Source organism: Gorilla gorilla, chromosome 4 (genome assembly GCF_029281585.2).
Source record: "Gorilla gorilla gorilla isolate KB3781 chromosome 4, NHGRI_mGorGor1-v2.1_pri, whole genome shotgun sequence".
NCBI classification, from domain to species: domain Eukaryota; kingdom Metazoa; phylum Chordata; class Mammalia; order Primates; family Hominidae; genus Gorilla; species Gorilla gorilla.
The window spans coordinates 35,730,107-35,757,504 of NC_073228.2; the positions used below are offsets into that span (position 1 = coordinate 35,730,107).

Below are 27,398 nucleotides of genomic sequence, written 5' to 3' on the forward strand. Positions count from 1 at the left end.
TAATAAAGATGTAGGGGACCCGAGTTCCAAAGAGAGGGAAACACACGGTTGGTCAAAGGTGGGCTGGTCTCTACAACTTGGCTATAGGACCAGGCTTTAGGAGATATTAGCTAGGAGACCACCTTTATGGGAATGTTAATTTCTAGTTTTACATTTTCTTTTTCTGTATGCTAATAATTTATCCCAAAATCTTTAATAAATGTCATGTTAAATGTTACAGCCTACCAGACCTTTAAGGAATGATACCAATTCGACATACAACTCTTCCAAAACTTTGGCTTCATTTTCAAGGCTAGTACTGCCTTGATACTAAAACCAGGAAAAAGGCAAGACATGAAAAAAAAGGTATGGACCAATGTCTATCATGAACACGGAGGCAAAAAATTTCAACAAAACTTTAGCAAATTAAATCCAGCAATGTATATTATAAAAAGGATAATGCATCATGACTAGGCAGGGTTCATTCCAAGAAGGCAAGGTTAGTATAACATTTATCTACCCATTAATGTCAAAGTAATTTAATACATTAAAAGAGAGGACAAGGAGGAAAAACTATATGATTATCTCTATGGAGTCATAAAAAGCATTTGGATTTAATAATATACAACATTTATTCATGGTAAAAAAATCTTTCAGGAATGTAAGGGAACTTCTTCAACCTGATTAAAAGAATCTTTTAAAACCTATAGCCAATATCATACATAATGAGTAAAGACTAAGCTCTTCTATCTAAGATCAGAAACAAGGCAAAAATGTCTACTCCTACTTTTTCTATTGTACTGGGCATCCTAGCCAGTGAAGTAGGGCAAGAAAAATAAGTCAAAGACCTATATATTGGAAAGAAAGAAATGAGATAGTCTTCATTTGCAGATGACATGAAAGTTTACATAGAATAATCTAATAAATCTATAAAAATCTACTTATGAAAAGCCTGGATGCTGAACATGACATGATATTAAATAATGAAATTAAAGAAGAGCTATATCTATATACATATATACACACCTTGTTCATGCATTGGAAGAATAGATATTGTTAAAGTGTCAGTTCTTCCAAACTGACCTATACATTCAATGCAATCTCAATCAAAATCCTAGCAGGCTTTTTATTTTAGTAGAAATTGACAAGCAGATTCTAAAATTTTTATAGAAATGGAAAGGATCTAAAATAGCCAAAACAATTTTGAAAAAGAAGAACAAAGTTGGAAGACTTACACTATGTGATTTCAAAACTCCCTATGAAGCTACAGTAATTAAGACATACAGGATTAGATTAAGGATAGCCATATAGATAAAGACAATATCATAAAGATAGAAATACAGATGAATGACACAGCATAGAGAGCCAGGAAACAACCTGTATGTATATGATCAATTCATCTCTGAAAAAGGTGTCAAGGTAATTCAATAGGAAAAAAGATAATCTTTTCAACAAATTGTACTAGAACAATGGTATATCCATACTGAAAAATGTAAAAACCCTCAATCCCTATTTCACATCATATACAAAAATTAACCTGAAATAGATCATCCTAGACCTAAATGTAAAAGCTAAAACTATAAAATGTTTAGAAGAAAACATAGGAAAAAAATAGTACATTGGCCTGGAGAATGCAGGTCCAAAATGGGAAGAGTAGCCTGTGCAGAGTGGAGCCTCCTCATGTTGGCTTCACAAGCACCTGTTCCCTGGGCTTTGCTGCTTACATAAGCAGAGAGCCTTGATTGCCGCCATCATCCTGTCTCCTAACACTACCAGCTGTCTCAGGTAGAGAGCGTGTTTTGATATGGTCTCCATCATGCTTGTTGTGACAGTAGCTGCAGCAGCCCTGACCCAACAAGACCCATGGAGGCCTTCGCTTCGCTTGTGGCTACCCTAAGAGACTGAGTAACACCACCGAAAATGGAGAACATTGGACCAGTGAGACACAGGAGACTTTCAGTAGCCAGTAGATAATTTCTTCTCTATTGCTTGCTGTAGACTGTTCTGAGGGCTACCTGGAAGCCAACACATATAAAAGAACAACAAGATGTGTTTTCTTGTGAAGCAATTGCTATTTCAGTTACAGCCACCTTTGTTTTCCTTTCTTCCTTGACTCACTTCCCTTTTTTCTTCACTCTTGATGCCCTGAGGTTGTATCTCCCAATACCCAATAGATAATTTGCAATTGGCTTTATCTTAAGTTTTGTTTATACATTCTAAAACAAGATATAATAATAATTATCTGAGGAAATAGCTGCTTTGACCATATTCTCATTTTACTGAGGCCCAGAGAGGTTAGCTAACCTGTCCAAGATGTTACAGCCAGTAAATGGAGCAGCAGGATTTGAACTCTGGCTCCAAAGTCCATACTTACGACAACTCTGCTATTATTATTTCTAAGGGACCTTGATCTGGCTGCCTGTCAGCTTCATCTCCCTAGATCTTGATTCTGAAGTCAAGACTTCCTGTTATGTTGTGAGTTCTGGCACCTCCAGAGTTCATGCTTCAGTGGAGCTTGGTTGTGGGACTTTCTCAGCATATTTGTACTGTGACAAAAGGTCTGAGCCAGTCTGGATGAGAAGCAGTTGTAAGACATAGCATATTCAAAATAGGAGTTCTTACCATGCTTGACAGGTGGGTAGACAGATATAGTCAGTGAGAGGGACATTTCTGACTGGGATTGAAATAATTTTTTCAGAGGGTAGTTCAGGTATGGGTATAATCCATGTATAGAACTTATGGCAACTTTCAGTTGCTCAAATTGCTCCTGTTCCCATGCATATGGAATTAGCAGCTGCAAATGTACTACGATTTGAGAAGCTCTAGAAGCAATTGGCTTCTAAAAGCAAAAGATTGCTTTTCTAGCTGTGATGTGAACTACGGGACCTTAAGGCTTCAACCTGCCTGTCACTAGGCAGAAAAGAAAGTTAGACTCTTTCCATTCCCCACATGCTGTTAACATAACAGGTGTGTCTCTGAGTGCTAAAGGGTGGCCAATCCTATTACAATGATGACACAGAGTGGACGCCACCTTTCTAGTTCCTGTGCACTTTAATGTATATATATTAAGTGATAAGTTTTGAAAAGTCAGCAGTAACTCCTTGGCAAGAGGAACACTATTTTTGAAGTATGAAAGCATACATTTATGAGGAAGAGGATAGAAAGATGATTAGTATTGATTCTACAGTTCAACAAATACTTATGGGTGATCTACTTTGTAACCTATGTATCCTGTGATAGACCCAAGGGATTAAAAAGTAAGTAAGATAGTATCCCACATAGGGTAACCAACTGTCTTAGTTTGTTCAGGACTGAGAGAGGGTTTCCAGGATGCAGTACTTTCAGAGCTAAAACTGGGAAAGTACTAGGCAAATTGAAATGAGCTGGTTACCCTACCTGTTCCCAAGGAGCTCATACGCTAGAAAGGAAGTCAGTTATGCAAATGCATAGCTATGAAATAGTGTGGTATGTGAAATTATGGACTAATAATACTAGCTTATATTTCTTGATATGGCTTGGCTGTGTCTCCACCCAAATCTCATCCTGAATTGTAATAATCCCCACATGTCAAGGGCAGGGCAAGGTGGAGATAATTGAATCGTGGGGGCGGTTTCCCCCATACCGTTCTCATGGTAGTGAATAAGTCTCATGAGTTCTGATGATTTTTTAAATGGGAGTTCCCCTGCACAAGTGCTCTTGCCCGCCGCCATGTAAGATATGCCTTTGCTTCTCCTTTGCCTTCTGCCATGGTTGTGAGCCCTCCACAGCCATGTGGAACTGTGATTCCATTAAACCTATTTACTTCATACATTACCCAGTCTTTCTTTTATACATTTCCTTTAGTAGCAGTGTGAGAACAGACTAATACACTTCTATAACACTTTCTATGAGCCAGGTGCTATTTAGAATAATATCTGTCTTAGTCCCTTCAGGCTGCTGTAACCAAATACCATAAACTGGGTGGCTTGTAAACAGTAAACATTTATTTCTCACAGTTCTGGAGACTGGAAAGTCCAAGATCAAGGCAACCAGTAGATTTGGTGCCTGGTGAGGGCTGACTTTCTGCTTCAAAGACAGAACCCTCTTGCTCTATCTTCACATGGCGGAAGGAACTAGTTAGCTCTCTGGGGTTGGGCACTAACTTCAGTGATGAGGGCAGGGTTCTTATGACCTAATATCTTCTTGAAGGCCTCAGTTCCTAATACCACCACCTTGGGGGTTAAGATTTCAACATTTGGCTTTCGGAGAAATATAAGCATTCAGTGTGTTGCAGTGTTTTTACATGTATCAACTTATTGAATCCCATAATAGCCATGTGAAGGTATGGCTATTATTATCTCCATTTTACACAGATAGAAATTGAGGCACTATTAAAGAGTAGTAAATCTGGGATTCAAACCTAGGTAGTATGAGTCTAGATTTGAGATCTTAACCTCTAAACGCTTTTCTCAAAAAACCTAAGACATAGAAGTAGCACAGAGGGGTGAGTGATGAACTTTCTGTGTGACAGGATGTGGTCATCGGATAAGAGGTGGTGGGAAAATGGGTTAGAGAAAGTGATGCCTGAGAAGGATTTTGAATGATGAATGAGGAATTAACTAGCAGGAAGGGGAAAAGGGGCATTCTAGGTATAATAGTTCAGCTTAGAATATAGAGATGGGAAACATCATGGTGTCACTGGTAAGTCAGTGCCAGTGAGGGCCCCCATGAAGTTTTTCTGGGCTCTGACACTCATAGTGGTACATTTCATCAACCACACCAGGACCTTTGGAAAGAAGCCTGAAGAGGTAGCAGGGCCAGACCACCAAAGAACTTGCATGCCATGATAAGAATTATAGACTTTAACCTGTACCCAACAGGGCAGCATTGGAGACTTTGAAGGAAAAATTGAGATTTGCTTTTTTAGAGAGTTGCTCTGGTAGCAGCTAGAGGATTGCTGGAAAGGGGAGGGATACAGGAACAGTGGTGGGGGACAACCAAGTATGGAGCTCTTAAAAAATTACCCCATGAGAGCTGGTGACTTCAACTAAAGCTTGTGGCAATGGGGATGGGGTGGGCTGGACAGATTCAAAAGATGAAGAAAATAAAATAGACTAAATTTTGTTAGTGATTGGATGAAGGGGCTAGAGAGATCAGGAAACCCAGTGATAAATTCTGTGAGCCTTATTAGCTGACTGGGTGCATGATAGGTTCCTGGCCCCCCTTTTTGTTAAAGGAACATAGGCAGAGAAGTGAGTTTAGAAAGGGAAAAGATAGTGAGTTTGGCTTTCCACAATGTGACTCTCAAAAGCCTATAGGAAATTGAGATGGTATTGTCTAATCCAGATATTCCATAAAAGAAGGAAATAACTTGCCCTAAGCGTACTTATTTTTCTGATGAAGAGTGAAATAATAATTATAAGTGAAGTTCTTAGAGACAGGTATGAAGCAAATACAATGCAGAATAATTAATAGAATACTAATTCCACATCCTTTGGGTTACCTTTGAAGTAGAAACAATTTAATACATTCATTTATCATAAAGTATCAGTGGCTTACTTTACTATTTCCCCTAGGAATGTTTGAATTTTATAAAAGACATCAATACTTAATTGAATCTCTGATGAAAGAATTTCAGGTGCCCTAATACTAAGAGATGGGACAAATTTTGGGGGGTGCAAATAAGCCTTCTAGAGCTTCTCAAATCATAGCACATTTGCAGCTGCTAATTCCATATGCATGGGAACAGGAGCAATTTGAGCAACTGAAAGTTGCCATAAGTTCTATACATGGATTATACCCATACCTGAACCACCCTCTGAAAAAAATACTTCCATGTTTGTTTCAAAATACTAATGATCTTTAGGATCTTGGGGTTATAAGTATAGCAAATCAGTTATCACTAATCAATATTTTTTAAAATCCTTTTCATTTACATGACCTATTTATTTGAATTTGAATTTTTTAAACATCACTTCTCAGCTGCATTCTCCTCTTCTAATTCCCTAAGTGTGATCATGCTTCCTTCAGAGTGTTCTGGATCCCTTAGATGAGGGAAGGGACATGTACCCCCTCATCCTCACATAAACCCTCATCTGTGCATTTCTGATGAATGACCCCTGGATTAAAGTACATGAACAATGATCTTGAATACTTAGTTCATCACTTAACAAAAGAACCTAAAGTAGTATCTCATGAAAACATTAATTGAGTTTAGCATGTCTTCTTTGAAACAATTAGGAATAGAAGGAATGGCAGAACAGAGATCCACAGAGGCTAAGGAAATTTCCAAAAGACACATCTTTAATCTGGGAGCCAGCACAAATATGCAACTATCCTGACATCTCACCATTCCTGTAACCAGTAGGCAATTCGGTCTCCTTGCTATTAGAATGCCATCATTTGTGAAATAGCCAAATCACCTGGGAGAATGACCTTGGCTCTTGTGATTGAGTGGCTTGGAGATCCTTTCCACCAGGCAAAACTTCACCCATCTCTCCAGTTTCCTAACTTTGGTTTTTATTTAGAGAACCATGCTGCTCACTGTTCTGACATCATTCATCTTTGTCACACCCAAGGCCACAACTTTGTCTGAACAGCCAGTGATATACTGCAGATAGAGTGCACCAAAGACATGAAACTCTATATGACACTTATATGGACTCTGAGTTCACCAGAGATGGATTGATGCTGCCATAAAGCCTTGGGGTAGCCAGGCAAACAAAAGACTAAGGAGACTGGTGGGGGCGGGGATGGTGGTAAGAAAAGCAAGATCTTTCTACTTTCACTTTCTCTCTCTGCTGAGGTTGGCCTACCTCTTATTTAGGAAATGAAGAAACCAAGTGAGTATGGGGATTTTTGGAGCCCAGTACAGAAGCAAACTCAGTCTTGACTATCAGTGGAGCTCCTGATGGCCGTGACCAGGCCAATGATCAGCACGGGTAACTGGATACTTAGAACATCCCACTTTGAACCCAGTACACCTCAGCAACCATATCTTTATGAAATAAAGAAAAGACTTAGATAACATAGATGCAACAGTAGTGGTGGATCAAGCAAGGATTTAAATACATGTCCATTGATTCCCTTGGCAGATATCCTCAGTATCACAGTCATAATTTTATCTATGGGCACACTCACTCAGGATGAACAGAGTGCTGGCATTCCACTCTGCTTGCCCAGTCTGAAAATTGGATTAAAGACAGTAATATATCTGGGTTTGCATTCAGGATTATCAGCATGATGGAACTCATCTTTACCTGACCCAACAGGTGTTTTGTTAGGTACTCAGGAACCTGACCGGGAAATGATTTTATACAACAAAACAGTAATTTATTTTTCATAGCTAATGCTAATCAGTTATGCAAGCACTTAATGTGATTAAGCTTACTGCAAACAAAATGCCCAATTATCAGAAATGGGGCTTCCCTACCCCCATCCTCTCTCTCCACAGGGACGTGTATGTACAATTGCAGACCACTGTGTGTGTGTGTGCTTGTGTGTATTCTTCATGGACCACCTGCAGGTAACTTTGGAAGATGCAGATTTTTAAGTATCATTTAAGCCACGGCAACATATACACATTTAAAAATAATCAGTAATTAAGAAAGCTCCATATTCACATGAAGAAAGACAACAGTAAATTTGACTTACCAGTTTATGCTGTTCGAGGCAGCAGAGGAACAAGTTGTTGGTAATTGTCCAGTGCTTTCATTCAATAAATCACATTGGCTTTGCTTTCTCCTGTGGCTCAGCCTCTGTGCAAAGCAAGCGAATCTCCTTCCTATTCTGTGTAAAGAATAAAATGCGAACAGGATCACTACAGGCAAGAGCCGAAGTCCATGGTCATGAAGATACTCTTAATGCAAAATAAAAGAGGAAATGATGCATAGGGAGAGAAAGGGAGAGGTAAACAGCTTGGCTCAGAGGCTAGGTGTATTCTCTAGACTGCAGCCTGGGGAAGGCTTGATTCCTGTAGCTTGTGTGCGTGTAGTAAAAGGATACCATGACTTCAGTGTGTGCTTAGCCTATTGTATCCGTGAGCACCATTTGAAACGGCTTGCGGAGAAAACTAGCTTCATAGTAAACAAGACTGAATCCGAACCGACTGTCACTCAGGGGTGAGCAGAGGGGCAGTGGGTCACTACATCAACCGGCAGGGAAAGAAATGTTGTCTGGCATCCAAGAGCTCATCCAGCAATCTGTGAGTGCAAATGATCTACAGCCCTTCTGGGGCCAGACACCGCCTTGTTTCCACAGCTGTCTGGGACCAGAAGCACACAAGTGGCCGTCACATCCCTTCACCACAGGGCACCTGCGCAATTCCTTATAAGCTCCTAGCAGGAGCAAGGGGGTATCTTAAGAAAGCTCTAAATCCAGTCAGGGCTGCTGAAGCTGTGCATGGGCTTTTGTCTGAGCAGGTTCTGAGAAAGTAGTCAGCAGATGTGGGACTTAGGACAGCAAGAGGCTCAGTCTCAGGAAGAAGATTCCAGGGCTGCTTCTATGCCAGCCACATATGGGTATACCCGGCTCCTTTCACAGCATTGTGCTTTACATGACTAATGAAAGACACAAATAGATTTCCTAGAAAGCTGCATATGTAGGCATTTTTAATGGCTCTCACTGAAATAAAATGGCAAATGACCTTCACAGGCTGTTTATTATGTTGAGGGGTGGGACTTGCCGATTGATAGCACATATGAATACTGCACACGTGCACACACACACAGCGACACTAGCAACAGCATTAAGAATCTTTCTAAAGCTCTGTTCTGATTCTTTCTCTGCCAAATGAATGTTTAGCTGCTGTGATGACTTCAGGAGTAATTTTGGACTCTTCTGCTAGGCACTGACTAGTCTGTTATTTATACCTGGAGCCAAATAAACTCTCAAATTTTGAATGAGACTCTGTAGCAAGTCAGGAGAAAGTCTCTTGATCATAAACAAGAGGGTGGAGAGTTCATCTTTGGCCTGGTAATTGCTTAGAATCCTGGAAATGACATCCTGTATTCATGAAACTCTCCCCCTTTCTAGAGACATTATCTCCCCCTGATAGCTCGCTCACCCCCAACAGGTGGCTGTTCTGGAGTTCCGATCTGAGGCAGGGCTCAGTGACTCATAAAACCTGGGTGGCCAAAGGAAGAGCTTGGTTTAGCTTTTAACAATTGTCTTACTTTTTCTTTTCTTATTAAAAAGGCAAAATCTCTCTTTCGAACATTTACTATCACTTTCTATCCTTGGATTTATTTGTCCATGGAACTGTTGCTATGAATAATCTAATTTAGGAATATTCATGCCCTTGAGGTTTAGAGGGCTATGTTTTTCATCAAGGATTAAGAAAGAGTCCGGCTTCTCTTGCACAGCTTAGGCCAAAATGATTGCCAGGTAAAACTACCCTTTCATCTAGAAAAATTTTGGCTTGAATGCAGACTTACTTGAATTACATCTGCTGTGGTAAACTAGGTGACTGAGTAACTCTACTAAGGTTAGGGGGTTGCCTCACAGGGGTCATGAGTTACACGTGCCATGCAGACCTAAGGGGAGAGTGCCTCTGATAATAGTAGCAACACTTTCTAGAGCAAATACTCAAGTTGAGTCAAAAAGCCCATGTTTATTGCAAAGGAAATTCATTAATTCATCCATGTATTCATTAATCTACTCTTCAATAGACATTTAGTAAGTATTTAGTAGGTTAGATTCATTGTGCTACATACTTTAACGTTACTTAGACCCTATTGATGAAGTATAAACTCCCTGACATACCCTAGAAAAATTTCCCGTATTCTGGCTCTTCCTATCTCTCTAGCCAAATTTCTCACCACCTTTCTATTTGCATTTCCATGCTGTAGCTATTTTGAATATCTCTTAGTTCCTTGGACATGCTATATTCTTTCTGAATACCAGATCATCAAATATGATGGGTGTTCTTCTGCCTGGATGCTCAGTTTCCTATGTCTGGCTAACTCCCGTACAGCTTTGGAATCTTGGCTTAAACATCAACTCTCAGAGATATTTTTCTAGCCCCTAGGCTGTTAGGGTCCCTGCTCTGTGGTCTGAAAGCAAGACACCTTATACTCTGCCATCATTATATCCCTTATATTTTATTGCACTTCATTGTTTAGCATCAGTCATCCCCATTATATTGTAAGAGTTTAAGTGCAAAGTCTCTTATTCTCTGCTGTATGTCCAGGGTTTAGCAGAGTTCCTGGCACATAGAAGGCATTCAATAAATATTTGATGTTTTGTTGAAGTGCTTAGCATGTATTTATTGAATGAATACAAAAATCACCTCAAGTAATAATGGGAAATGGGGTCTCAGAATTGAAAGGAACCTTAAAGTTCTCTTGGTATGTCTAATCTTTTTTGCCAAGTGACCATCCACAGAAGGCTTGTCTCCTCCAATTAATCCTTCTGGATTAATCTCAGCCCATATTGATCACACTCTTACTTTGTCTCCCACTTCCTAGCACTTTTACAGGATGTTCTTCCTTTTTGTTCTCTGGCTGTTTCCTGGAGTTCGTCTCGTCTCTGCAGACTGGTACTCTATAACTCTTAGCATAAGCCTGCAATTATTTGATGCTTGATTCATTGAACATCAAACACTTGAACAGGGAGTTAAATGATCACAGTCTTGTTTTAGGAAGATTTCTCTGGTTCTGAGGGAAGTATAAGTGAGATTAGCCAGACCTAGAGAAGACTCTAATAATGACTACAGCACGAGATGGGATCTAAAGGCAGCTTTGCCCTTTCTTTCCTTCTACTCCTCCCCCATTACTCCACCCTCCATGTCATAATACTAATGTTCTCATTTGGAACACTGAGAATGTTTGTTCCACACTCAGAACTTCCCCTCCACCCAATTCCACCCCCACAGTTATTTAACTTGCTTAGGATATTTGCGAATGTGTCTCACTGATTCAATTAAAAGCTCCTTTAAATACAAGGATTGTGTTTTATTTTGCATCTTTCTCCTTCAGCCACTACACCTCCAGCCCTAGTAGGTGCTCAGTAAAATTAAGAAAGAAAATCATTTATTATATGCAGATATTAAGTGAAGCAATGTGGTTGGGAGGGCGCATGGCTCCCATTCAAAGATGCACAGGGCATCTTTTCAAAGATAAAAGAGATATACTTAGCATGAGATATGCAACCAATTACAATACAAGGCAGAATTAAGTAAATGCCATAAAAAAGTATGAGCAATGTGCTAAGGGAACATAGAATTATTACTTCTTTCTGTAACACATAGAAAATGTTCACAGAGAAGGTGGCGTTTGAACTGGAACTGGAGGAATGAAGATCTCGCTACAGGTTGAAAAGAAGAAACAGGTTTGGCGTCAAGGCATAGTGTCAAGGCATAGAGTTCCAGGGCTGTTAGGGAATGACAAGTAGTCCAGTGTACTGGAGTGAATAATGCAGGGAAGAGCTGATGGAATTGGTCTCAAAAAGTAAGCAGGAGCTAAATTGGGGAGAGCTCGAACACCATGTTAAAGAGTTTGGATCTTATGCCATAGGTGACAGTGAGCTGAGCAGGAGAATGCCAGAACATGTGATTAGGATCCACCTGGCCTGGCCATTGTGGACAGTGGTGAGAACCCAGAAGCAGGAAGACACTGATGGTGTGAAGGCCCGTGAAGATGTAAATTAGGAGATGAAAGTCTTATATTTGGAGATAGAACTTACAGGATTGTCAATAGTATAGGTGGGGGATGGGGAGGATGAGAGAGAGAGACACGTTGAAGGTGACTTACAGTTTTAGCCTACATGATGGCGGATGATGATGACATTAATTTATTCCAGTACATACACCTAGAGATAATTATGGCATGCAGGTTGTGGTCTGTGCTCTTTTTTTTAAGACAGAGAAAAGAACAGAAGCTGAGTCCTTGGAGTCATGTCAACGTGCCTAGACATTCATAGAATGCTTTGAAGAACCCATTTAGCACCAGGTAAAGATTTTAGCCCAGGCTGTGACAGATGAGCTGCCTCTAGCAACATTGAGGGCCATTTCCAGGGGGCATGGGTACAGGGTTTCCATGAAATGTGAGAGTCTGCAGTTTCCCACTACAGTTGTTTAGCTCATTGGAAAGAACCTGGGTCTGGGAAAGGGGAGTTTGAACTTCAGTCCTTAAGCTGCCCCTCACCAGCTGTGTGATCTTGGGCAAGTTACTTTTTATCATTAGGCTTCATTATTCTCACCTGTGAAATGAGAGCGTTGGACCAGTTAAATTCAAAGGTCTCTTTTAGTATACTCTCCTCTGATTTGTGACATATGATGTATAGAATTTCAGAATACTTGCAAAATTAGGCCAAAGCCCACCAACATCAGAAGCCAGTAATGTCCACTTTCCCCTTCAAAATCCTGACCATATTTTGAGAATGTCCATATATCGCTGCAAATGCATGTCTGCCCTGTGGTTAGTTCCATGTGGTTTGTTTGTTAGACATAAATTTAAATCGATCACTTTTTGACGGCTATTTTCTAACAATTTTTCACTTTTTTTTCAGCGAAGATTTTTTTTTTTCTTAGGGAGTGCCTTTTCATCAGGATCTCAAAATTAAATTATAAGAAAGTGGCATTCCCTTACTGTGGTCAGCAAAGAGCCTGGCCAGCCTACTTCCGTTCCCTAATCTCTTGACCTTCCTTAGGGCGCGGCTGCTCAATAACGGCTCCGATTCTTTTTTTAAAAATAAAATGTGCTACTTACCGAAAGCTGCTAAAAAGGAGACAAAAAAATAGGAAAAGAAAACTAACACCCCAGGGTGTATCTGAATATGCTTATTATGTGCGAAGTTGTTAGTAATGAATGTGAAACTCTTCTTCCTCCTCCCTCTCAATTTCTAATCCCCAGAGAAAAAAGAAAAGGGGTGGGGGAGTGCATTGGCTATTCAATCCAAAGCAGACTTTTTTTTTTTTTTTTTTTTTTCCTAAAGAAAAGATGCAGACTGCTCACGGGCATGCTAGTTCTTGATTATTTTGTTTTAAGCACCAATTGACCTTTCAGACTAAAAGTAACGGTCTCAAAATATCCTGAGAAAGCCTCTTTTAGAATTTTTCTCTAAGTCTTGGAGACGAGACACATCGCATTCAAAAAGACTCTTCGAAAAGAGATGGCCCATATTCCTCGTAGTGCAATCCGATGACAGAGTGTTTATCTGAACTAATCATGTGGGATTTTCCAGTGCCACATTTTCGAGAAACGGGATTCTCTTAAAGGAGGTTACAAACACTTCACTGAAAGCTTTCCAAGAACGGCTTCATCCGTCCTCTCAGCAGCCTCTCACCGGGCTGTAGCACCGACGTGATAATCAGAGTCCATGCTTCTGAAAAGCCTTCTTGTCCTGGCTGCCACCCTCCTTTCAGTCATCATTAGAATTCTCAAGCTATGAATCCCCTATTGTCTGTATGAGCCCAGGATCCCCCACACCATGCCGAGGAAGGAATGTGAGCCTCCTGGGTCTGGCTCTAAGTCTCAACCTTATCCAGCAGGTCACAAAGCCCCATTTATATGCAGTTCCAACATTTTATCATAATTCTTTATCTGCTCGGCCCCATATATCCTCTAGGGCAGTCAGGAGACATTTGGTAATGAAGCCCATTTATCCTTATTTTCTCAATTGGCACACTTCAGGTTATAATATTTATGTTCACACTGTCTTAATTTTGGATGTCAAAGATACTATACTAGACAAGTAGCATGGCCAAAGGATAATTGAACCATGTGGAAGAGTTCACCAGAGTCTGATACATGATGTGGTTTGTCATATTACCAATCATTGCATCAAAATAGTTACTTTTAATAGCTCAGTGGAAAAATAATAATAAATGCTGCCATTTATCAAATACCTTCTATGTGCCATGCAATGGTATCACTGAATTCTCACACTCTACAAAGTAGGATTATCCACTTTTTATCGATGAGGAAACTCAGGTTCAGAGAGATTAATCAGCTTGTTTATGTGCATTTAGGGACTGAGCTGAGACTCAGACCCAGGTCTCTGCAAAGTTTGTGGTATTTCCACTTCATTCCTTTGCCAAGAAATAAGAAATAATACATAATATGTATAATAATATAATAAGAAATATAATACATTTCGTTAGTTGTTTTACATTAATGTAACATAATTATTTTTCATCAAAAACATGTAAATAATTATGAACTTCGGGCTGATAAAATGCTTTGGCCAACTGAGAAATGAGATCTGCTCTGATAAGCATTAGCACATCAGTAGGAATTTGTAGCATAAATTTCACCTATCAATAGGTGGCAGTATTCACCTAACTCTCTTTAAAAGGAGCCAGCACAGGTTGCTTCTTATGACCAATCCCTAGGCCATCTGTATTCTTTGATGCACTAGATTTGGTCATAATGAATAAAGTGTGTAATAGGTTGGTGGCTAATTGGACCTCAATCATGCCTTTGTATAGGGATATCTGGACTGTAGTGCGGTTGTGGTAGAGGACTATTATCCATGGCAGAGATGTTGGGATCCCTCTCCATTTACAACACTCATTTTGGCCGTTCCTCTGGGGAAGTCTTTTATTGGTGATTCAAAGCCAAAGATAATTTTTGTGCCCTGGTTTACTTTAAGGATGTTGTGCAGAATTCTCAAACAATTTGAAAATGAAATAGTTAATACTCTAGGATTTGATAACTCATAAACCAATGTTTGTCTAGATTAAAAAATAGAACATTTATCAGACTTCAGGGTTTCAGCTTTTTCAAAACCCTATGTATGTGTACAGCTACCCATCAAATCATATGAATCTTCACCAGTAGGCACGGAAGCTGGAATCCATGAGGTGACTATTCAATAGACAAGTCAAAATGGTTGCGTTGAATAGTCAAAATACTGAAGGATAAATGACTACTCAATTTTAGGCAGACCCTTCCTCCTCTTCCTCCTCCTTTGTCTATGTTTTTTCTTCCTCCTCATTTTTTTTGTAAAGAAAATCTTAATATTGAAATATCTGCAGTTAAAAGTCACAGATTCAGTCTCTATTTTCTACTTGCCAACAGGAGTCCACTTAGGAGAATTTAGCTTTATAAAGTCAAGAAAACAGGTAGATAAAAACATAAAAGAATAACCTGAAAGACTCTTTGACCTATCTTTATGCTATCTTCTCCATTTTCATTTGAGATACTTGGGAACAGATCATTATCAATGACGACAAACAAGCACTTGGAAATCAGATAGGATGAGTAGTCCTAACTCAGAACTAAGACGTTGATTCCAATAAGATTCTCAGCAGACCAGATTTTCTTAAAAGAATACAGATTGGCTGGTGGAATAAGGAAGGTGGCCCTGAAGACAGACTATTTACCTCTCTTTCATGTTCCCAATGGAATGAATGTGTTTCTCCTCTCTCCTTGTAGTATTTATAACGATGTTAAAACTCTCAGCACAGCCTAACTTCATTAGAGTTACTTGGGGCTCTATGAAATTCCCTTACTGGATTGAAATCTCCATGAGGGCAGGACCCGGGCCTCATTGATTTTTGAATTTCCCTCTCAGCTCTTGGATTGGGGCCCTGTGCATGGTAGATAATTTTCAATACATATAGGTTTCATTGAAAAGAATTAAAGAGAACTCAGAGGAATGCATTTTATGCTTTTTCCCAGTTTAAGGAAAAGGGCAGCTTTGGTGTTGGATGCTATGCATGCTCATATTTCTACTTTCTTATCTGCTTCTTCCATTTCAGAACAGTATTGGTGAGGGTAGAGGTATCATGCCAAAGGCCAGCACACCCCCCCAGAACCATTAATTATCTATTTTTACATCCTTGGCAAGGCCATCTGGTTTTGTAGAAAAATGCCCTGGTTATATGAAGGTTAATTGCAGAGGCAGGCCAAAAAATAAAAATAAAATTTAAAAAAAGGCAGTTACAAGGGACATTAAGTGACCTACTGTGTCATTCCAATCACTAATATTTCCTGCCTTTGTGGTCTGGAGACTCAATCTGCACTAAAGAGCTGAACAAGGCAACGCTATTTCCTGGTGGTGGTTATCATTGTTTCCCATATTAGGACAAAGCTAAGCACAAGGGGAGACAATGTGTATCGTGTCTCACAAGGGAAGGGTAAGCATCTTCAAAAGCTTACAAAATTACATTGAACCCATTTAGGCATATCAGGAGATATTGCCAAGCTGGAGAAATGAATTACCCAGCTGAATATCACAGGCATAATGAAGTTGTCAACAGCAACAGTGCAGCTGGAGATTGTCTGATTATGTGTTGACTGCACTGGCCATTCAGGGACACACCAGGAAGGAAATTGTTGTCATATTGTTCACCACATTCCAAGCCCCATCCCAGCCATGGTGATAAACCCGATACCCTTAGGAGTATGTGGAAAATAAAAATAACAACAGCAAGCCAGAAAGAAAGAGCATCCTCTTCTGATGGTCTCTTATGTCTCACATTGCTGGAGTCTCTCCCCTTCTGTGACTCTAATCTGTCATCTTCTTTTAAAAAAATGACCATGACAAGGAATGCAAGTTTAGATTCTGGCCCTCCAAACAAACATTTCACAATGGGCTTTTTAGCCTTTGTTAAATTCAAAATAAGCGGGAGTCCAGCAAGAAAGCTTTAACTACGTGGGTGGGATTTACACCTTTCCTATGAGTCAAAGATGAAGGCAAGCTGGAGTTTTCCCTTTTGCTAAAGCATCTAAAAAGGTTGATTTGCAATGTTTCTGGACAGCAACTGGAACGTTCTTGAAGATTCTTCTGCCTTTTGCTTTTTTAAAAACACCTTCAGTTTTCTCCTCTAAGTGAGGGGGTCATGCTAGATGACGTTGAAAGTCACTTCTAGCTCTAACATGTTATGATGTCAAGAAGCCATAGAGCACTTAACACATAGAAGAACTCTGCCACAAAGAAAAAAATGCTTTATTTCAACCCAGCTAGTCTTGGTTTGTATTGGACATATGGTCTGATATTTCAGAGTCAATATATGTGATCTCTCTTTCCAGAGAGTGTGCTGAAATCTGCTTTAAACGTGTGTTATTTATCAGGAATGTTTTCTTTTTTAAAAAGGAACTAATGTAGATGTGCCTCGCTCATTAATAGAATTCTATTCTCTATTCCGGTTTTCTTCAGAGAAAGCCAACAAGATGTTTCTATTAGTGGGACTGGTTCTTTTTAAATGCTTACAATATAGCACAGGAGCATTTGATCCTTTAATTACCCTAGGTGGCCCCACTCAGTGGGTGGTGATTTGGGTGAGGAATCTGGATAGCTTTGGTGGTCAGTCAAGCCATAAAGAAAACTCTCCTCCTTCCACCCTCATTTATTTTTCTCTCCTGAGTGCCAATCAAAATGAGATTTTTTTGTTTTTTTGTCAATTCTTCTAGGAATACTTCTGTTTGGCATTTGAATCCAGGCTTAAGTTAAATTTTAGGCCCCCAAGACGAAATTTCCAAAAGGGTCATCTACCCTTGGCTAACTGCTAAATAAACAAATCTCTAAAGAAGCCTTCCGTATTTTCCAGGTCCTTTTCTCCATTTATTTCACAGCCTAAGTGTTCCTTAGATGATACTTGTGTGGGTGACTTATGACCCAGTCTCCTGCCAAATTGCTCAGCTTTCTACCGCCGTAAGAAATACCTCCTCCATTTGACAAATGGAAAAGTCTCCTTGGTTTACCTCCACAACTTCATGGAATCAGATCCTTAGTATTAAGGAGAGAATTCTTTGTAATTAATCACAGCAAGAATTTGAAATACCAAGAGAAGCGAGGAAGTTAATTCTATTTGCACATTCAAGCATAATAATAAAGATATATAGCTGTGTAATAAGACCCAGCAATTATAAAGGCCATCTGCACTATCAGTTAAACATTGACTGTAAATGCCACTTTACCCATTAAAATCACTCTCAGCTGAAAATAAAAACTTTGTCCCCTTTCTTCTAAAGACGTCAGATGAAGTTTGCTGTACAAATGTCAGGAGCATCTGACCTAAGGCATATAGCAGCAAAGAGGCATTTAATGAATTGGAGAAGAAAGAAGAACAGAGGAGGAAAAACAAAAAGAAAGTTGAAGAGGTTGTAGGAACACTTTTAAGAAGCCTTGACTGATTCATCTTTTTAAATTGTAGCCTCATCTCTATTATTCCCATCTTCTCTTCACAGACATTGGTGTGACCCTTTTATTTCTGGCCTAGTTCTTCTGTCTTCAGACTCCTGTCCAAATTCCCTTTCTTCATTTTGTACCAGACTCTGAACTCCTATGAAATCAGATAGAGCAGGGTCTGAATGGGCTGCTCTGCCTACTTTCTAAGGAGTAGAGGAGCTTTCTAAGCTCAGAGGAGCTTTCTTAAGGACTGCATATGCCAAATACTCAATGTCATTCTTCTGCATTGTGAAACCTACTGGATGCACCTTGCAGCACATCAAAGGCGTTGAATGGAATTAAAAGGTCAATGGCTTATTCACTTCCTTCACTATTTGGGAGAAAAGTACAAGATTTTGCTCAGAGAGGATTAAAAGGACAGCAACAGGCACCTTCTGTCTAGGCTGCCCTGCTAGCTAGCATAGTCTTCTTTTAGTTTGAAAGGGGAGTCACAATGTTTCACGCATTTGTCAGATGCTCAAACTCAGTCTGTCAAATACAACTATAACCAAGGCTGATTATCCATTCTCATTGTTCCTTCAGTGATTTATCTGCAACATCAAGGAAAAGTGGGAGTTTTCTATGACATTTGCAACTTCAAAGTACATTTAATTCTTAAAGAAAAAGAGAGAGAGAGAATGAATCATGCTACATATTCACCATCTCCTCCAGCTATATTAGTGAGAAAATCAAGCCTCAGGAGCATTTACATTTCATTAAGCAAACATTAACTTACTGCATTGTGGCATATGGACAGGAAAAATTGTGGCTGTTTTAACTGATTGAATTAAAACCAAATAGGCTGAAGAGAGTTACATGTAGCCCAGTGAAACACATTTGCACCTGAACAAGAAGGGCTTATTTCGAGCTTGGCAGCATTGAGTAGTTGAGACTGAGAATACATCTCTGCCTGAGAGGGTATCAGGTACCAAACAAGAACTCCAGAATTAGAGTGATGGTTTTGATGACTATTTAAAAAAACATTATGTTGCTTTCAGTTAATGTAAAATCATTCACGTCTTCTTTTGTCTACATCTATCAATTTTTTGACTGTGCTGTTATCTAAAAGGTCCTGAGGTTCAGGATGCTGTAAAGATTACTGATGAGGGCAGCTTGAGCTTGAGACCCATTGTAGGAAAAAGTCCAATATATTGGAAATGAAATACCAGTTAGAGTCAGGACATATGAGTAAAAGACTTGGGTTTGCTACTTATTAGCTGTGAATCTTTGCAGTCTTTGGCCACTTGACCTGAGTCTTAATTTTCTTATCTATAAATTGAAATTAATAGTAGTCACCCTGCAAATGCTAGAATAGACATATTACAATAGAAGATATACAAATGGTCAATAAGCACATAAAAAGGTGCTCAATATGATTAGTCCTCAGAGAATTATAACATAAAATTAAAATGAGATACTAGTTTACACCCACTATGATGGCTAAAACCAAGAGTTGGTGAGGTTGTGGAGCAACTATAGTGCCTTTAGGTTGCTGATTGGAGTATAAAATGGTATACCTTTGGAGAACTGTTTGACAGTCTTTTACAAAGTTAAATATAATATACCTTATGACTCAGCACTTCGACTTCTGGGTTCTACCCACAAGAAAGAGAAATAAATGCTCACGGAAAGAATTACACAAGAATATAGCAGTCTTAGTTAAAACAGCCAACCTGGAAATAGTCCAAATATCATGAATAGAGTAATAGCTAAACAAATTGTGGTATATTCATTCTATGGACTATTACTCAACAATAAAAAAGGAATAAACTACTGAGACATACAATAATGTGAATGAATCTCAGAAACATCAGATTAAGCAAAAGAACCTAGACACAATAGAATACTTACTACACAATTACATTCCTGTGATGACCAAGTACTGAAAAAACTGATCAATAGTGACAGAAATCAAAACACTGGCTGCCTAGGTCGTACTGGGTTGGTGGGATATTTGGTTGGACAGTGGCAGAAGGAAACTTTCAGGCCGGTTGGAAATGTTCTGTATCTTGATTTAGGTGTTGGTTAGGGGGTATATACAATTATTGAAACATAACTAACCAAAACACAAAATCTATTCATGGTATTTTATGCAAATTATAATTAATGAATAATGCCTGCCTTAGCTGCCTTACAGAGAAATTGGAAGATCAGATAAGATTTGAAGCAAATGTAAAATGCCATGTAAATCTGAGTTGTTATCATTTGATAGATAAGATCAAACATAGACTAATCTAAGAATGGGCAGGCATATGGGGATGGGTATTTGTAAGCTGAGTGCAAGATCCCAGGATGTGAACCCAGGCTGCAGCCCAAGGACCAAGAGAAAAGGACTGAGAGCCATCCTCTTTCCACCTCAAGGCTCAGATTACTACTAGCTCACACAGTGTCTTTATGAGGCTCAGAAAAAGAACCTGTTCCTTCCCCTTACTGTGGCACACCGCTTGGGGAACAGAGCCTGGCTGGGTTTCAGCACTCCCTTTACCTCCAGGACCAGGCTTGTTTGTGCCCTGAACAATCTGCACAGCTTCATATGAGGTCCTGTTTAAAACCTTTGCACATACTGTTCCATCTGCCTAAAACATCTGTCCCTGTTTCATGGGACTGGCTCCCTTTCATCTCTCAGGTCTTGGCTTAAATATCATTTCCTCAGAGAGGAAATACCCTTCCCTCATGTCCATTAATCTTTATTTCAGCACCCTGTTTTTTTTTTCTTTTTTTTTTTTTGAGTTGGATTCTCGCTCTGTCGCCCAGGCTAGAGTGCAGTGGCATGATCTCGGCTCATTGCAACCTCGCCTCCCTGCTTCAAGCAATTCTCCACCTCAGCCTCCCGAATAGCTGGGATTACAGGCGCCCGCCACCATGCCTGGCTAATTTTTGTATTTTTAGTAGAGACGGGGTTTCACCACCTTGGCCAGGCTGGTCTTGAACTCCTGACCTTGTGATCCACCTGCCTTGGCCTCCCAAAGTGCTGGAATTACAGGCGTGAGCCACCGTGCCCGCCCCCCTGTTGTTTTTCTAAAAGCACCAACCATAGTTTGTAACTACTTTCTTTACTTGTCGTTTGTTAGTCTGCTCCCTTTTAGACTGTGAGTTGCATGGGAGCAGGGAATCCATCCCTTGTTCACTATAATACCCCAAGGTTTAGCATAGTGCCTAGCACATAGTGGGTGCCCTACAAATATGTGATGAATGACAAAATCAGATGCAGGTTTGGAGAGGTGTGAGGCTGGAAGCTAGTGACCTTTCCAGTAGGCGACAGGTAGCAAAGACTGAAAAACTGGAGACCAGCAAAGGAAAGGAGGTCTGTGGAGGACCATGGAGGGCCAGAGATTTGGCAGTTAGGGCAGCTGGGATTAGGAGAGAGGCTCCGAGAAAGTGGGAAGTACCTATGTTAGGGATTCAACTAAAGGAGTGTGAAAGGAGGCACTGGGAGAATGAGTCAGAGTAAGATCAGCAGAAATAATGCCTAGATGCAAACCCTGAGGTCTCCTGGGATTGGCTTTCTTTTATACTCGGGGTCTAGACTACATAGGCAGTGCTGGACCACAGACAGGGTCAAATCAAAAGGCCTCTGGAAATTGGCAGCCAGACACATGTGGAAAATCAAGCACCTTCTCACAGAAAAGTATCATTTAATTTTAAGCAAATCAGAGCCAAGGTGGGAGTGGGCAGAAGCACAGAACACAGGTCTACTATCAGATAGGCTGAGGATGGCTTCCAGTAACCACATGGTAGCCCTCAGGATATGGAGGGGTAGACCCACTACGGTCAGACCAACACTGGGTGGTGGGGGTGAAGGAAGATAATGTCCAATGGGAATAGAATATTTAGGAATGGCTCTTTCTTTTTAGAACCAAGTTTTCAGGTGAACCATAGGCCTGAAGAGGAGACCGCAAAGAGTTCTAGATTCTGTGATCAGAGAGTGATCACAAAATAACAGCACCGATATCACAAAATAATGGGACTACAAGTTGAGTATCCCTTCTCTGAAATGCTTGGGACCAGAAGTGTTTCAGATTTTGGATTTTTTCTTGGAGTTTAGAATATTTGCATATATATAATGAGATACCTTGGGGATGTCACCCAAGTCTAAATCCAAATTCACTTACATTTCATATACACCTAATACAAATACCCTGAAGGTAATTTTATACAACATTTTTTTGCTAATTTTGTGCATGAAGCAAAGTTTGTGTACACTGAACCAACAGAAGGCGAAAGTGTCACTATCGCAGCCACCCACGTAGACAATCTGTGGTTGTTTGACATCACTGCCATTCCTGTCTCTGAATTTATATGCTACCAATAAGCAATCATGTTTGTATACGTTTTCACACATAAGTACTTAACAGTAAAAAAAATGACATATGTTAATACAGTGAAAATATAACATACTCAGGGTAGTTTGTAGCGTCACATTGGCACTGAAAAGTTTTGGAGTTTGGAACATTTTGGATTTTGGATTTTTGGATTAGGGATGCTCAACCTGTACTTGATGAGTCCCTTATACTCACCAATTCTTTTGAACCCCACAGCAACCCTGTCATGGGAAGTAGCATTAGAAGCATCTGAATTTACAGATGAGAAAAGTAAGGCCCAAGTCTCATGGCTAGTAGGTGGCAGAACCAATACTTTATAAAAAGAATCACCTTCACATGAACAGTGAGTAATGGATAAAAGAAATGTGGTACACACACACACACACACACGAGAGAGAGAGCGAGCGAGTGAGAGAAATATTATGTAGCCCTAAAAGGAGGAAGTTCTATTATTTGTGACAACATGTATGAACCTAGAGGACATTATGCTAAATGAAGTAAGAAATAAGCCAGGCACAAGAAGAGAAATACTTCATGATGTCACTCTAGTGTAGCATCTAAAAAAGTTGAACTCAGAAGCAGAGAGTAGAATGGTGGTTGCCAGGATCTGGGGGCAGGGGGAGGAAATGGGGAGACGTTGGTCAACGGTTACAAAATTTCCATTATACAGGTTGAATAAGTTCTAGAGATCTAATGTACAGCATGGTGACTATAGTTAATAATACTGAATTGTATACTTGAAATTTGTTATTAGAGTAGATCTTAAATGTTCTACACACACACACTCACACACAAAGTAATTGTGAGATGATGGATATGTTAATTAGCTTGCTAGTGATAATCATTTCACAATATATATCAGAACATGGAATTGTACACCTTAACTATATCCAATTTGTAATTTTCTTTTTTTCTTTTCTTTTCTTTTTTTTTTGAGATGGAGTCTCACTCTGTCGCCTAGGCTGGAGTGCAGTGGCTCGATCTCGGCTCACTGCAAGCTCCGCCTCCCAGCTTCACGCCATCCTCCTGCCTCAGCCACCTGAGTAGCTGGGACTACAGGCACCCGCCACCACATCTGGCTAATTTTTTGTATTTTTAGTGGAGATGGGGTTTCACCACGTTAGCCAGGATGGTCTCGATCTCCTGACCTCGTGATCCGCCCGCCTCGGCCTCCCAAAGTGCTGGGATTACAGGCGTGAGCCACTGCACCCGGCCCAATTTTTAATTTTCAAAAGCACAGCAGTCTCTCCTAATTTGTGCTTTTGCTTTCTGTGGTTTCAGTTATCCGTGGTCAACTGCAGTCTGGAAATATTAAATGGGAAATTCCAGAAATAAACAATTCATAAACTTTAAATTGTACACCATTTTGGGTAGCATGATGAAATCTTGCACCACCTCAATGTCCTGCCCAGGACGTGAATCATCCCTTTGTCCAGCGTATCCATGTGGTATACACTACACGCCCCTAGTCATTGATTTCATCTGCTCCTGATACCTAACTACTGACATCATCATGGCTCAATGATCCAGGATCATGTGAAGTGGATGATCCTCTTTATGATGTATCATCAGAAAGTCAGGAGTAGTTTAGTGCTACATCACAATGCCCACGCTATTCACCTCACTTCATCTCATCCTGTAGGCATTGTCTCATCTCACATCATCACAAGAAGAAAGGTGAAGAGAGTGCAGTAAGATATTTTGAGAGAAAGAGAACATATTTACATAACTTTTACTATAGAATATTGTTATAAGTATTCTATTTTATTATTAGTTATTGTTGTTAATAACTTACTGTGCCTCATTTATAAATTAAACTTTATCATAGGTATGTATGTATAAGAAAAACATAGTGTATATAGGGTTCAGTATTATCCAGGATTTTAGGCATCTGTTGGGGGTTTTGGGATATATCCCCTCTGGATGAAAGGGCACCATTGTACCACAAGAAAGCCAAAAAAGATTTTAAAAAATTCTTCCAATCTATGAATCAAAAAAGGAGCAGAAATCTATAACATTGATAATAGGAAAAGCAACAGAGAAAATCAATGAAACAGAGAAAATGTCTTTTAAAAGATAAAATTGGCACCTCTATTAACTGTTGAAGAAAAGAAAAAGAGATGCAATTTACCAATATCAGGAATTAAGTGGGGATGTCATTACCAACTGTACAGATATTAAAAGGATAATAAGGGACTATAATAAATAATTTTATAAGTATAAATTTGACACCTGTAATGAAATGGATCACTTTCTTAAAACACAGACTATCACAACTCACCCAATATGAAATAGATGATTTTAACTGTCTTTTAACCATTAAGGAAATTGAATCTATAATTTAGAAACATCAAAAAAAGTAATGTCTAGTCCAAAATTGTTTCACTGGAGAATTTTCTACCAAACGTTCCAAAAAGAATTAAAGAATTAACACAAATGTTATACAATCTCTTCCAACCCAAAAGAGGAGGGAACACATAATATTTTGTCTTATAAACCTGATATTATCTTGGTAACAAAACTGGATAAAGACAGTGCCAAAAAAGAAAATATTACTCACAAATGTAGATGCAAAAAATCATTAACCAATATTAGCAAATGGAATTCAGAAACATATAAAAATAATTATATACCAGGACAAAGTGGTGTTTATTCAATGGATGTGAGGCTTATTCAATATTTGGACACCAATCAATGTAATTCACCATATTAACAGATAAAAGGCGCAAACTCACATAATCATATCAATTGATGCAGAAAAAGCATTAAACAAAATTCAGCATTCATTCATTCATGATAATAACGCTCAGAAAATATCAACAGAACGAACATCCTCAGCTTGATAAAGAACATCTACCAACAATCCAACAGCTAACATGAACAGTAAATGGTAAAAGACAATGCTTCCCCCTAAGATCAAGAATAAGTCATGCAGCTCTCATCACTCTTATTTATCATAATTTTGTGAGTTCTAGTCAGTAATAGTAAGCAAGAAAATGCAATAAAAGGCATTTTATTGAAATGCTAACTAGAAAAAAATCACTGGCTTGAAAAAATAAAACCATTCCTTTGTGCAGATGAAATTATTGTCTGTAGAAAATCCCAACAAATCTACAAAAAGACCACTGGAACTAATAAATGAGTTCAGCAAGGTCACAAGATACGAGATGAACATACAAAAATCAATTGTATTTATGTATACTAGTAATGACTACATGGATGCAAGTTAAAAGTGCAATACCATTTACAATTGCTCAAAAAAATTAAAATCTTTTTTTTGCACTCCCATGTTTATTTTTTTAATGCTTTAACTTCTTTTTTTTATTATACTTTAAGTTTTAGGGTACATGTGCACAATGTGCAGGTTAGTTACATATGTATACATGTGCCATGCTGGTGTGCTGCACCCAGTAACTCGTCATTTAACATTAGGTATATCTCCAAATGCTATCCCTCCCCCCTCCCCCCATCCCACAACAGGCCCTGGTGTGTGATGTTCCCCTTCCTGCGTCCATGTGTTCTCATTGTTCAATTCCCACCTATGAGTGAGAACATGCGGTTCTCTTCATGTTTGGTTTTTTGTCCTTGCAATAGTTTGCTGAGAATGATGGATTCCAGCTTCATCCATGTCCCTATAAAGGACATGAACTCATCATTTTTTATGGCTGCACAGTATTCCATGGTGTATATGTGCCACATTTTCTTAATCCAGTCTATCATTGTTGGACATTTGGGTTGGTTCCAAGTCTTTGCTATTGTGAAAAGTGCTGCAATAAACATACGTGTGCATGTGTCTTTATAGCAGCATGATTTATAATCCTTTGGGTATATACCCAGTAATGGGATGGCTGGGTCAAATGGCATTTCTAGTTCTAGATCCCCGAGGAATCGCCACACTGACTTCCACAATGGTTGAACTAGTTTACAGTCCCACCAACAGTGTAAAAGTGTTCCTATTTCTCCACATCCTCTCCAGCACCTGTTGTTTACTGACTTTTTAATGATCGCCATTCTAACTGGTGTGAGATGGTATCTCATTGTGGTTTTGATTTGCATTTCTCTGATGGCCAGTGATGATGAGCATTTTCTCATGTGTCTTTTGGCTGCATAAATGTCTTCTTTTGAGAAGTGTCTGTTCATGTCCTTTGCCCACTTTTTGATGGGGTTGTTTGTTTTTTTCTTGTAAATGTGTTGGAGTTCATTGTAGATTCTGGATATTAGCCCTTTGTCAGATGAGCAGATTGCAAAAATTTTCTCCCATTCTGTAGGTTGCCTGTTCACTCTGATGGTAGTTTCTTTTGCTGTGCAGAAGTTCCTCAGTTTAATTAGATCCCATTTGTCAATTTTGGCTTTTGTTGCCATTGCTTTTGGTGTTTTAGACATGAAGTCCTTGCCCATGCCTATGTCCTGAATGGTATTGCCTAGGTTCTCTTCTAGGGTTTTTATGGTTTTAGGTCTAACATTTAGTCTTTAATCCATCTTGAATTGATTTTTATATAAGGTGTAAGGAAGGGATCCAGTTTCAGCTTTCTACATATGGCTAGCCAGTTTTCCCAGCACCATTTATTAAATAGGGAATCGTTTCCCCATTTCTTGTTTTTGTCAGGTTTGTCAAAGATCAGATGGTTGTAGATATGCAGCATTATTTCTGAGGCCTCTGTTATGTTCCATTGGTCTGTATCTCTGTTTTGGTACCAGTACCATGCTGTTTTGGTTACTGTAGCCTTGTAGTATAGTTTGAAGTCAGGTAGCATGATGCCTCCAGCTTTGTTCTTTTGGCTTAGGATTGACTTGGCAATGTGGACTCTTTTTTGGTTCCATATGAACTCTAAGGCAGTTTTTTCCAATTCTGTGAAGAAAGTCATTGGTAGCTTGATGGGGATGGCATTGAATCTATAAATTACCTTGGGCAGTATGGTCATTTTCACGATATTGATTCTTTCTACCCATGAGCATGGAATGTTCTTCCATTTGTTTATATCGTCTTTTATTTCATTGAGCAGT

At 39.3% G+C, this 27,398-nt stretch overlaps 1 protein-coding gene across 1 annotated transcript in view; it reads right to left on the minus strand.

The window, feature by feature from the left end:
- ANKFN1 (ankyrin repeat and fibronectin type III domain containing 1) overlaps positions 1-27,398 on the minus strand; it is a 241,417-nt gene that overhangs the window by 177,573 nt on the left and 36,446 nt on the right. Inside the window, exon 2 of the mRNA XM_063706249.1 lies at positions 7,612-7,746. The gene's annotated coding sequence lies outside the window, so the exon portion shown is untranslated. The remainder of the gene's footprint in view (positions 1-7,611; positions 7,747-27,398) is intronic.